A 14,132-nucleotide genomic window follows, 5' to 3' on the forward strand; every position below is an offset into this window, starting at 1 on the left:
TAGTTGTATGAAACTTTGGCCACTGCTGTTGGCCGTCACATTCGTGGTTCGGTGTGGATAAGCTTGATCTACACCGAACCAACTATCTTTAGACGAATTTTGAATTTGAATCGAATCTTTTGCTCTTCCTTTGCCAAAGAGTTGTTGACACGATTTTGGCTCGTGGTTTTTGTTTGGCGTTTCTTGGTGAAGCCAATGGCAAACATGCAGAGCATGTAATTGTCAGTTGTCTTGACATCTGCATGAGCCTCACTGAGGGTCTGCTGGGTCTCCGAGTGGATCTGTAGGATACACTCGAAGGCAATTGTGTACTTAGCCGATTCGTGATCGCGGCTAAGTCTTCGAGTGCGACTGTAAGGTCGTACTCGGAGCGAGTTGTTACTCATGTAATTGTCAGTTGTCTTGACATCTACATGAGCCTCAATGAGGTTCTGCTACTCATGTAATTGTCAGTTGTCTTGACATCTACATGAGCCTCAATGAGGTTTTGTTACTCATGTAATTGTCAGTTGTCTTGACATCTACATGAGCTTCAATGAGGGTCTTCTAAGTCTCTGAGTGGATCTGTAAGATACATTCGAAGGAAGCCTTCTATTTAGGCAATTCTTGATCGCAGACAAGTCCCCGAGTGCGACGTTTAGTGCACATTTGGAGAAAGTTAGTACTTAGGCAATTCTGGATCGCGTCTAAGTCTCCGAGTGCGACGTTTAGTGCACACTTGGAGAAAGTTTGTACCTAGGCGATTCTTGATCGCAGCTAAGTCCCCGAGTGCGACGTTTAGTGCACACTCGGAGAAAGTTAGTACTTAGGCGATTCTGGATCACAGCTAAGTCCCCGAGTGTGATGTTTAGTGCACACTCGGAGAAAGTTTGTACTTAGGCGATTCTTGATCGCAGCTAAGTCCCCGAGTGCGACGTTTTAGTGCACACTCGGAGAAAGTTTGTACTTAGGCGATTCGTGATCGCAGCTAAGTCCCCGAGTGCGACGTTTAGTGCACACTCGGAGAAAGTTTGTACTTAGGCGATTCTTGATCGCAGCTAAGTCCCCGAGTGCGACGTTTAGTGCACACTCCGAGAAAGTTAGTACTTAGGCGATTCTTGATCACAGCTTAGTACCCGAGTGCGACGTTTAGTGCACACTCGGAGAAAGTTTGTACTTAGGCGATTCATGATCGCAGCTAAGTCCCCGAGTGCGACGTTTAGTGCACACTCGGAGAAAGTTTGTACTTAGGCGATTCTTGATCGCAGCTAAGTCCCCGAGTGCGATGTTTAGTGCACACTCGGAGAAAGTTTGTACTTAGGCGATTCTGGATCGCAGCTAAGTTTTTTTTGAGACCGGAGTCTGCGACCGCGGAAGAATTTTGAATCTGCAAAAACACAATCTGCTTTGTATTACTTCAACGATACTTGTTCTTTACATTGCTTCAGTCGACGGTCACGTGTAGAAGCGCTTCAGGAGATCTCCGTTCCATGCTCGCGGCTCGTCCATTTCCCTGTCGAGGTTGTAGAGTCGATATGCTCCGTTGTTGAGCACCTTGGAGATGATGAAGGGTCCTTCCCAGGCGGGAGCCAACTTGTGAGGTCTCTGCTGATCCACTCGGAGCACCAGGTCGCCTGCTTGGAATGTACGACTCCTGACGTGTCACGCGTGAAAACACCGTAGGTCTTGTTGATAAATGGTTGAGCGAGTCAGTGCCATCTCGCGCTCCTCCTCTAGCAGATCCACTTTGTCTTCCCTTGCTTGCTCTGCTTTAGCTTCGGAGAAGAGTTCAACTCGTGGAGCGTTGTGAAGCAAGTCACTCGGAAGGACTGCCTCTGCTCCGTAAACGAGGAAGAATGGGGATCGCCCTGTAGATCTGTTTGGGGTTGTGGGGAGACCCCAAAGCACCGAAGGCAGCTCAGTGACCCATGCGCCGACGGCATGTCCCACTTCTCGCAGGATTCGAGGCTTCAAACCTTGCAGAATAAGTCCATTCGCCCGCTCTGCTTGCCCGTTTGTTTGGGGATGCGCCACAGATGCAAAATCCACTCAGATACCTTGGCATGTACAGAAACCTTTAAATTTGTCCGAGTCACAGTTTGTTCCATTGTCAGTGATTATGTTGTGAGGTACCCTGAATCTGGAGATGATGTCCCTGACAAACTTGATGGCCGTAAGGGCGTCGAGATTTTTTATGGGCTTGGTTTCAATCCACTTTGTGAACTTGTCGACTGCCACCAACAGATGTGTGAATCCCCCTTGGACTATCCTGAATGGACCGACTGTATCTAACCCCCATACTGCAAACGGCCAAACAAGAGGGATTGTCTTCAACGCAGATGTTGGTTTGTGGGACTTGTTAGAGTAGAACTGACAGCCTTCACATCGGTCGACCATATCCTTTGCCATTTCATTCGCCTGCAGCCAAAAGAAGCCAGCTCTGAATGCTTTGGCGACGATTGCCCTTGAGGAGGCGTGATGACCGCAGGTTCCCGAGTGAATTTCTTCCAGGATTAACTGTCCCTCCTCAGGGGAGATGCATCGTTGAAGGACGCCTGAAACGCTTTCTTTGTACAACTGGTCATCAATGACAGTGAACGACTTTGACCTGCAGACGATCTGTCTTGCTTGGACTTCGTCTTGTGGTAATTTTTGCCTCAGGATTTATGCAATAAACAGCACAGTCCAATCGGGGATGATAGCAAGAACCTCCATGATCAAATCAACCACAGCAGGGACTTCGACTTCAGTTGGATCTGTCGAGCTCTTTGGTTGTACTGATTCCTCTGTGAAAGGATCTTCTTTAACTAAGGGAAGGTGGAGGTGCTCGAGGCAGACGTTACTCGGGACTGGTCTCCGAGTGGATCAGAGTTTTGCCAACTCATCAGCTGCTTGGTTTTTCAGTCGCGGAACATGGTGGAGTTCCAGACCTTCAAACTTTTTCTCGAGGTTCCTCACTGCATTGCAGTATGTGGTCATGGTGGGGTTCCTGACGTCCCACTCCTTCATCACTTGATTAACCACCAAATCCGAATCGCCATAGACCATCAGGCGACGGACGTCGAGTGCGATGGCCATGCGCAGTCCATAAAGGAGAGCTTCATACTCTGCCTCATTGTTGGAGGAATCAAAGTGTATCTGCAACACATACTTGAGTTTGTCACCCTTTGGCGATATGATCACAACGCCAGCGCCGGAGCCATTCAACATCTTGGACCCATCGAAGAACATTGTCCAATGAGCCGAGTAGATGTGGGTCGGTTGCTGTTGTTCTACCCATTCTGCTATGAAGTCAGCCAGAGCTTGAGACTTTATAGCTTTCTTGGCCTCGAACTTGATGTCGCAGTATAACATCTCCATTGCCCACTTCGCCACTCGACCCGATGCGTCCCGATTGTGTAAGATTTCCGACAACGGAGCATCAGAAACAACGGACACCGAGTGGTCTTGAAAATAATGAGCCACCTTCTTCGCAGTCATGTAAATCCCGTAGATAAGTTTTTGATAATGGGGATACCTCTGCTTGGAAGGAGTCAGGACTTCGGAGATATAATACACTGGCCGCTGAACCTTGTATGCTTTGCCTTCTTCTTCCCGTTTAACTGTGAGAACAGTGATGACGACTTGATTTGTAGCCGCGATGTACAGAAGAAGGGGTTCTTTACTGAGCGGAGCAGCAAGAACCGGCTGGGTGGAAAGTAGGACTTTGAGGTCGTCGAATGCGATTTGGGCTTCGTCTATCCACTCGAAAGTATCTGATTTCTTCATGAGTCGGTACAGAGGAAGTGCCTTCTCACCGAGTCGACTGATAAACCTGCTCAAAGCCGCTAGGCAACCTGTGAGTCTTTGAACATCGTGTATTCTGACCGGCCGCTCCATTCGGACGATGGTCCCGATCTTTTCAGGGTTGACATCGATCCCCCGTTCGGAAACGAAGAAACAGAGTAACTTTCCGCTGGGAACGCTGAATGAACACTTGGCTGGGTTGAGCTTGATATCGTACCTACGAAGGTTGGCGAATGTTTCAGCCAAGTCAGTCAGCAGGTCAGAACCTTTGCGTGACTTGACTACGATATCATCCATATACGCCTCCACATTCCGACCGATCTGGTTGAGGAGGCATTTTTGGATCATGCGGATAAAGGTTGCTCCTGCATTCTTCAAACCAAATGGCATAGTGATGTAGCAGAAGCACCCGAATGGGGTGATGAAGGCTGTTTTTAATTCATCGGGGCCATACAGACGGATCTGATGATAGCCCGAGTAGGCATCAAGGAATGACAACCGCTCACAACCCGGAGTCGAATCGACAATTTGATCGATGCGGGGAGCGGAAAATGGTCTTTCGGGCAGACCTTATTGAGATGCTTGAAGTCAATGCACATTCGGAGCGACTTGTCTTTCTTGGGCACCATGACAACATTGGCGAGCCACTCGGAGTGGTGTACCTCGCGAATGAAGTTGGCTGCCAAAAGTTTAGCCACCTCTTCTCCGATTGCCTTCCTCTTGTGCGCGGCGGACCGACGCAGGCGTTCTCGGACAGGCCGAGCGGCGGGATCCACATGCAGTCGGTGCTCAGCCAACTCCCTGGGTACACCTGGCATGTCAGCGGGCTTCCATGCGAAGATGTCCCAGTTCTCACGGAGGAATTGGGTGAGCTCGGCTTCCTATTTAGGATCAAGGGTGGTGGAGATGTTCGTCGGGGCAGCGGTGTCGTCCGTCGGGTGGATGCTGACGTTCTTCGTCTCTCTCGTCGACTGGAATGCGGACTCTGAAGTTGGCTTCTTCGAACGCATCAAGTCAGCGGGGTCGATTGTTTTCTTGTACTCGTCAAGCTCGAAGACAGCCATCTGCTGATCGGCGATCCTCGATCCTTGCTGCAGACACTCCTCGGCCCGCTGCCGATTGCCTGTGATAGTAATCACACCTTTTGGGCCTGGCATCTTCAGCTTCAGGTACACGTAACATGGACGGGCCATGAAACGCGCATACGCCGGGCGGCCCAGAATTGCATGGTACGCACTTTGGAAGTCCACCACCTCGAACGTCAGCTTTTCCTTGCGGAAGTTCTTGTCGGAGCCGAAGACGACGTCCAACGCGATCTGGTCGAGTGACTTGGCCTTTCGTCCAAGGACGACTCCATGGAACTGCATGCTGCTCTCGCTAAGTTTGGACATCGGAATGCCCATCCCCTTGAGAGTGTAAGCGTACATGATGTTCAAGCCACTGCCGCCGTCCATGAGGACTTTGCGCAGTCGGACTCCTTCCACCACTGGGTCGACGACCAGAGCCTGCCTCCCTGGGGTGGGTATGTGTGCTGGATGATCCGACTGGTCAAAGGTGATCGCAGTCTGAGACCATTTGAGGAACATGGGGTTGGTCGGCATGGCCATGTTCACCTCCCTGTTCACCAGCTTCAGTCGACTCTTACTCTCAACGTCAGTAAAAATCATCAGTGTTGCATGGACTTGGGGGAACGGATCCTCCTTGTCCTCCTCATCCTGTTCATTGTCCTTTTCCCTCGGCTGTCCTTCGCCGAACCCCTGGATCAGGAGGCGACATTGCCGAGTGGTATGCTTCGGATATATGGCGTTGCCCTCTTCATCCATCTTCGTGTGAATTGGACATGGCTGGTCCAGGATGGGGTTTCCGGACTGCTTCTTCTTGGGGGTGAACTGAGCCTTCCCCTTGCCCTTGAACTTGGCATTGGTAACGGCTGCGGTCTCTGCCTGCGGAGTGGACGGAGCTTTCTGCTTGTGCTTCCGAGTGTTGTTCCCATCTCCATCGGCGACTACTTTGTGCTTGCCGCTACGAATGCGGTCCTCTTCTTCGCCATTTGCATAGCGTGCCGCTATCTCCATCATCTTACTCATGGAGATGTCGCCTGTTCGATCGAACTTCAGGTACAAATCTCTATACCGCACGCGTGCCTTGAAGGCGCAGACTGCTTGGTGCTCTGTGACGTTCTCCACCATGTGGTAGAGGGTCGTCCAACGCTGAATGAAATCGCGCAGGGGCTCATTCTGCTTCTGGACACAGTGCTGGAGCTCCACAAGGCCAGCAGGGCGTTTGCACGTCCCTTCGAAGGTCCTGATTAAGACTCGGGCCAGATCTGCCCAACTGTAGATGCTTGAGGGAGCCAACTGGTTCAACCATGCTCGTGCCGAGCCGTCGAGCATCAGAGGGAGGTGTTTCATGGCGACGTGGTCGTCCCCTCCTCCGATCTGGACTGCCACTCGGTAGTCGTCCAGCCACGTTTCTGGTTTGGATTCTCCTGTAAACTTGCTGATCCCCGTCGCCAATCGGAAGTTGGGAGGGATACCAGCCGAACGGATGGCTCGACTGAAACACTCGGGACCGGAGATGATGGTCCTGCTTCCACTCAGACGGTCCATACCGTGTCCATCGCGGTGGGCTCGGCCCCTGTCGACCCTCCTCTGGGCAATATGCCCTCTCGCGTCGGGCCTTGGATCATAAGTGTCACCGACTGAACGCCGATCATCATGATGTCGGGGCCCGTAGGGCCCACCCCGCGGAGGGGTTCGTGAACGGCGACGATCTTCGGGATTCATGGAACGGTTGCCTCCCCTGTGTCGTTGATGAGAACCGGGGCTGTGAACGGACCGATGCGTGTTCGCGTGAACAGAACTATCGTGAATCCTGTTGTGCGACTGGGAGACCGCTGAATTTTGCTGCTGCGCCGTGTGCAGCAGGGCACGGATTTGCTCGATCCCTCTGCCAGCATCTGAATCAGTCGGCTGGAGAGAATCGGCTATCTTGGCGGCGGCAGCCAGGTTGAGGATGGGTGTGCGGAACACCTCCACGTTGCTCCGTCGAGTGTGCCGACTGGCAGAACGGCGGGGCTGACGGCGAGCGCCGGATGTTTCGCCGACCTCGTGCTCATTCCGGCCAGTTTGGCGGGGACTTTCATGGGAGTTGGCCATGTGCACTTCTGCTGCAGGCCCGCGACCCAAGTACTCGGAAGGAAACTCAGTCGAAACTGAGTCCGAGCACTCGGACGGCGGCGCAACCACAACCGACTCTAGGACCGCCACTTGTGAGGACGCGTTCTGGCGCGCCTGGGCGTGTTGCACCCAACTCTGGAGCCGCAGACGGCGGGACCGCTTGTTGCGGCGCGTGATGGCGGCGTAGGTCGACACCGGAGCCGACTGTTGGCGAAGAAAAACACCGCGGGCGCCGGCACGGAAGTGCGTAACCCCGCGACTGGGGAGCGCCTCGACGTCGAGAGGGGCATCCCGAAGCCATGTCGAAGAGAGCGCCGAAGAGGATCTCGTGACCCATGCTCAGATCTCCACCGGATGACATGATGAAAAGATGTAGTCGCAAACTCGCCAGAAGTCGCTTAGACGCCTGCCCCACGGTGGGCGCCAACTGTCGTGGGTATAAGCCTAACAGTAGATGTGTAGGGTACGAAAGGATGGGCACAGCCTTAGCTACGGCGAGGTTGTATGAGTTCAAGCCCCTCTACGGTGGAGGTAAAAGCCCTACGTCTCAGTGCTCTTGGGAGCTTGTTGTCGAGTGGAATATGGATTACAGTGAATTGCTAACCCCTGCACGAGTGGGGAAGGGCGGCTTATATAGAGTGCGCTACCCTTCACAACGGTTCGGTGCACAGCGGTGGAGTAGTGGTGAATAACTACATACGTTACACGTAACGTATGTCTTAAATGCTAATAAAGGTACATGGAAACGTATGACCGTTGCCCTCGATGGGGGTTACGATGTACAGAGTGGAATCCAGTCGGTAAGTTTGATACGCTCCGAATGCTCATCTCCGACTGGATGATGGAGGGATCGTCACCGACTGGATGATGGGAAGTTCTTAATTCAGTCGGAACTGACTAAGGGCCTTGTCCTTTATGAAGGGTAGTCCTTGGGTAGGCCACACAAGGCAGGCCTATGACCCTATCCTAGGACTATAACCCCATCATCTCATGAAAGCAAGTAGACAGTGGGTGAACAAATTACTGTCAAGCAATTGATAGAACCGCGCAAAGTCGTGACGATATATATGCAATGATTATATCTATAGGCATCACGTCCAAAACAAGTACACCGATACTTTCTGCATCTACTACTATTACTCCACACGTCGACCGCTATCCAGCATGCATCTAGTGTATTAAGTCCATAAGAACAGAGTAACGCCTTAAGCAAGATGACATGATGTAGAGGGATATTCTCAAACCAATTATAAAACTGTTGGAAATATGCCCTAGAGGCAATAATAATTAGTTATTATTATATTTCTTTGTTCATGATAATCGTTTATTATCCAAGCTATAATTGTATTGATTGGAAACATAATACTTGTGTGGATACATAGACAAAACACTGTCCCTAGTAAGCCTCTAGTTGACTAGCTTGTTGATCAAAGATGGTCAAGGTTTCATGGCCATAGGCAAGTGTTGTTACTTGATAACGGGATCACATCACTAGGAGAATCATGTGATGGACTAGACCCAAACTAATAGATGTAGCATGTTGATCGTGTCATTTTGTTGCTACTGTTTTCTGCGTGTCAAGTATTTGTTCCTATGACCATGAGATCATATAACTAACTAACATCGGAGGAATGCTTTGTGTGTATCAAACGTCGCAACGTAACTGGGTGACTATAGAGATGCTCTACAGGTATCTCCGAAGGTGTTCGTTGAGTTAGTATGGATCAAGACTGGGATTTGTCACTCTGTGTGACGGAGAGGTATCTTAGGGCCCACTCGGTAATACAACATCACACACAAACCTTGCAAGCAATGTAACTTAGTGTAAGTTGCGGGATCTTGTATTACGGAACGAGTAACGAGACTTGCCAGTAAACGAGATTGAAATAGGTATGCGGATACTGACGATTGAATCTCGGGCAAGTAACATACCGAAGGACAAAGGGAATGACATACGGGATTATATGAATCCCTAGCACTGAGGTTCAAACGATAAGATCTTCGTAGAGTATGTGGGATCCAATATGGGCATCCAGGTCCCGCTATTGGATATTGACCGAGGAGTCACTCGGGTCATGTCTACATAGTTCTCGAACCCGCAGGGTCTGCACACTTAAGGTTCGACGTTGTTTTATGCGTATTTGAGTTATATGGTTGGTTACCGACTGTTGTTCGGAGTCCCGGATGGGATCACGGACGTCACGAGGGTTTCCGGAATGTTCCGGAGACGAAGATTGATATATAGGATGACCTCATTTGGTTACCGGAAAGTTTTCGGGCATTACCGGAAAAGTTTCGGGCTCATCGGTAGTGTACCGGGAGTGCCGAGAGGGGTGCCGGGGACCATCGAGAGGGGTGTCACGCCCCAAGGGGTCTCATGGGCTATGGGAAGAGATAAACCAGCCCCTAGTGGGCTGTAATAAGTTCCCACTAAGGCCCATAAGGTTTGAGAAGGAAAAAACACAAGGTGGAAAGAGTTTCCAAGTGGGAAGGTGGAATCCTACTCCAAGTAGGATTGGAGTAGGACTCCTCCACCTCCAATTTTAGCCAAACCTTTAGGTTTTGAGGCTTCCTCCTCCCCTCCCTCCCTCCTATATATAGTGGGGTTTTAGGGCTGATTTGAGACAACTTTTGCCACGGCAGCCCGACCACATACCTCCACGGTTTTTCCTCTAGATCGCGTTTCTGCGGAGCTCGGGCGGAGCCCTGCTGAGATTAGATCACCACCAACCTCCGGAGCGCCGTCACGCTACCGGAGAACTCGTCTACCTCTCTGTCTCTCTTGCTGGATCAAGAAGGCTGAGATCATCGTCGAGCTGTACGTGTGCTGAACGCGGAGGTGTCGTCCGTTCGGCACTAGATCGGAGCGGATTGTGGGACGGATCGCGTGACGGTTCGTGGGACAGTTCGCGGGGCGGATCTAGGGACGTGAGGACGTTCCACTACATCAACCGTGTATCTTAACGCTTCTGCTATGCGATCTACAAGGGTACGTAGATCGGAAATCCCCTCTCTTAGATGGACATCACCATGATAGGTCTTCGTGCGCGTAGGAAATTTTTTGTTTCCCATGCGACGTTCCCCAACAGTGGCATCATGAGCTAGGTTCATGCGTAGATGTCTTCTCGAGTAGAACACAAAAGTTTTTGTGGGCGGTGATGTGCGTTTTGCTGCCTTCCTTTGTCTTTTCTTGATTCCGCGGTATTGTTGGATCGAAGCGGCTCGGACCGACATTACTCGTACGCTTACGAGAGACTGGTTTCATCGCTACGAGTAACTCCGTTGCTCAAAGATGACCGGCGAGTGTCGGTTTCTCCAACTTTCATTGAATCGGATTTGACCGAGGAGGTCCTTGGATGAGGTTAAATAGCAATTCATATATCTCCGTTGTGGTGTTTGCGTAAGTAAGATGCGATCCTACTAGATACCCATGGTCACCACGTAAAACATGCAACAACAATTAGAGGACGTCTAACTTGTTTTTGCAGGGTATGCTTGTGATGTGATATGGACAACGATGTGATGTGATATATTGGATGTATGAGATGATCATGTTATAATAGTTAATATCGACTTGCACGTCGATGGTACGGCAACCGGCAGGACCCATAGGGTTGTCTTTAAACTAAGGTTTGTGCTTGCAGATGCATTTACTATATTTCTAGGATGTAGCTTTAGTAGTAATTGCATGAGTAGCACGACAACCCCGATAGCGACACGTTGATGGAGATCATGATGATGGAGATCATGGTGTGACGCCGGTGACAAGAAGATCGTGCTGGTGCTTTGGTGATGGAGATCAAGAAGCGCATGATGATGGCCATATCATGTCACTTATGAATTGCATGTGATGTTAATCCTTTATGCACCATATCTTGCTTAGAACGACGGTAGCATTATGAGGTGATCTCTCACTAAAATTTCAAGACAAAATTGTGTTCTCCCCGACTGTGCACCGTTGCGACAGTTCTTCGTTTCGAGACACCACATGATGATCGGGTGTGATAGACTCAACGTTCACATACAACGGGTGCAAAACAGTTGCACACGCGGAACACTCGGGTTAAGCTTGACGAGCCTAGCATGTGCAGACATGGCCTCGGAACACATGAGACCGAAAGGTCGAGCATGAATCGTATAGTTGATATGATTAGCATAGAAATGCTTACCACTGAAACTATTCTCGACTCACGTGATGATCAGACTTGAGATAGTGGATTTGGATTATGTACCACTCAAATGACTAGAGAGATGTACTTTTTGAGTGGGAGTTCTTAAGTAATATGATTAATTGAACTAATTGTCATGGACATAGTCTAATGGTCTTTGCGAATTACGATGTAGCTTGCGCTATAGCTCTGCTGTTTTTATATGTTCCTAGAGAAAATTTAGTTGAAAGTTGATAGTAGCAAACTTTGCAGACTGAGTCTGTAAAACGGAGGATTGTCCTCGTTGCTGCGCAGAAGGCTTATGTCCTTAATGCACCACTCGGTGTGCTGCACCTCGAGCGTCGTCTGTAGATGTTGTGAACATCCGACATATACGTTTCTGATGACTACACGATAGTTCAGTACAAAATACTTAATGGCTTAGAAGCAAGGCGTCGAAGACGTTTTGAAACATCACGGAACATAAGAGATGTTCTAAAGGGATGAAATTGTGATTTCATGCTTGTGCCCTTGTTAAGAGGTATGAGACCTCCGACAAGATTCTTTGTCCACGAAGTAGAGGAGAAAATCTCAATCATTGAGTGTCTGCTCAGATTATCTGAGTACGACAATCGCTTGAATCAAGTGGGAGTTGATCTTCCAGATAAGATAGTGATGGTTCTCCAAAGTCACTGCCACCAAGCTGTGAGAGCTTCGTGATGAACTATAACATATCAAGGATATATACAATGATCCTTGAGCGATTCGCGATGTTTGACACCGTGAAAGTAGAAATCAAGAAGGAGCATCAATAGTAGATGGTTAGTAAAACCACTAAGTTTCGAGAAAGGCAAGGGCTAGAAGGGATACTTCGTGAAACGGCAAAGCAGTTGCTGCACTAATGAAGAGACCCCAAATTAAACCCAAGCCCGGGACTAAGTGCTTCTGTTATGAGGGGAACGGTCACTGAGGCGGAGCAACTCTAGATACTTGGTAGATAAGAAGGTTGGCAAAAGTCGAAAGAAGTATATTTGATATACATAATGTTGATGTGTACTTTACTAGTACTCCTAGTAGCATGAGCGTATTGGATACCGGTTCGGTTGCTGAGTGATTAGTAACACGAAATGAAAGCGATGGCATAAACGGAGACTAGCTAAAGGCGAGGTGACGATACGTGTTGGAAGTGTTTCCAAGGTAGATATGATCAAACGTCGCACACTCCCTCTACCATCGGGATTGGTGTTAAACCTGAATAATTATTATTTGGTGCTTGCGTTAAGCATGAACATGATTGGATCGTGTTTATTGCAATACGATTGTTCATTTAAAATGAATAATGGTTACTCTATTTGCTTGAATAATCACCTTCAATGGTTTACTGAATCTCGATCGTAGTGTTACACATGTTCATGATATTGGTGCCAAAAGATACGAGGTAATGATGATAGTACCACTTACTTGTGGCACTGCCGCTTGAGTCATGTTGGTATAAATTGCATGAAGAGGCTCCATGCTGATGGATCTTTATACTCACTTGATTTTGAATCACTAGTGGCATGCAAATCATACCACATGAGCAAGGCCTTGTTTTCATTGAGATGAAACAAGATAGTAACTTGTTGGAAGTGATACATTTTGATGTATGCAGTCCAATGGGTGCTGAGGCACGCAGTGAATATCATTATGTTCTTACTTCAATGACGATTTGAGTAGATACAAGAGTATTTACTTAATGAATCACAAGTCTGAAATATTGAAAAGTTCAGTTCTGTTTCGGAGTGAAGTTCGTCGTAACAAGAGGATAAACTGTCTACGATATGATCATAGAAATGAATATCTGAGTTACGAGTTTTGGTACGCACTTAAGACAGTGTGGAAATTGTTTCGCAGTTCATGCCACCTGGAACATCATAGTGTGATGATGTGTCTGAACGTCATAGCCGCGCACTATTTGGTATGGTGCATGCTATGATGTCTCTTATCGAATTACCACTATCGTTTATGGGTTATGCATTAGAGACAACCGCATTCACTTTAAATAGGGCACCGCGTATTTCCGTTGAGATGACACAGTATAGACTGAGGTTTAGAGAAATCTAAACTATCGTTTCTTGAAAGTTTGGGGCTTCGACACTTATGTGAAAAAGTTTCAGTCTGATAAGCTCGAACCCAAAAGCGGATAAATGCATCTTCATAGGATATCCAAAACAGTTGGGTACATCTCCTATCTCAGATCCGAAAGCAAAATGTTTGTTTCTAGAAACGGATCCTTTCTCGAGGAAAGGTTTCTCTCGAAAGAATTGAGTGGGAGGGTGATAGAACTTGATGAGGTTATTGAACCATCACTTCGACTAGTGTGTAGCAGGGCACATGAAGTTGTTCCTGTGGCGCCTACACCAATTGAAGTGGAAGCTGATGATGGTGATCATTGAGCTTCGGATCAAGTTACTACAAACCTAGTAGGTCGACAAGGTTGCGTACTACTACAGAGTGGTATGGTAACCCTGTCTTGGAGGTCATGTTGTTGAACAATAATGAACCTACGAGCTGTGGAGAAGCGATGGTGGGCCCGGATTCCAACAAATGGCTGGAGGCCATGAAATCCGAGAGAGGATCCATGTATGAAAACAAAGTGTAGACTTTGGAAGAACTACTTGATGGTCGTAGGACTATTGAGTAAAGATGGATCTTTAAAAGGAAGACAGACGACGATGGTGATAAGTCACTATTAAGAAAATCTCGACTTGTCGCAAAGATGTTTCCGACATGATCAAATAGTTGACCATGGTGAGACTTTCTCACTGGTAGCGATGCTAAAAGTGTGTTAGAATTATGTTAGTAGTTGTTCCATTATTTTTTAAATATTGCACATAGGATGTCAAAACATTGTTTCCTCGATGGTTTCCTTTAGCAAACATTGTATGTGATACAACCAGAAGGTTTTGTCGATCCTAAAGATACTAACAAGTATGCAAGCTCCAGCGATCCTTCAATGGACTGGTGCAAGCATCTCGGAGTTGGAATATACACTTTGATG

This window comes from Hordeum vulgare, chromosome 5H (genome assembly GCF_904849725.1).
Source record: "Hordeum vulgare subsp. vulgare chromosome 5H, MorexV3_pseudomolecules_assembly, whole genome shotgun sequence".
NCBI lineage: Eukaryota > Viridiplantae > Streptophyta > Magnoliopsida > Poales > Poaceae > Hordeum > Hordeum vulgare.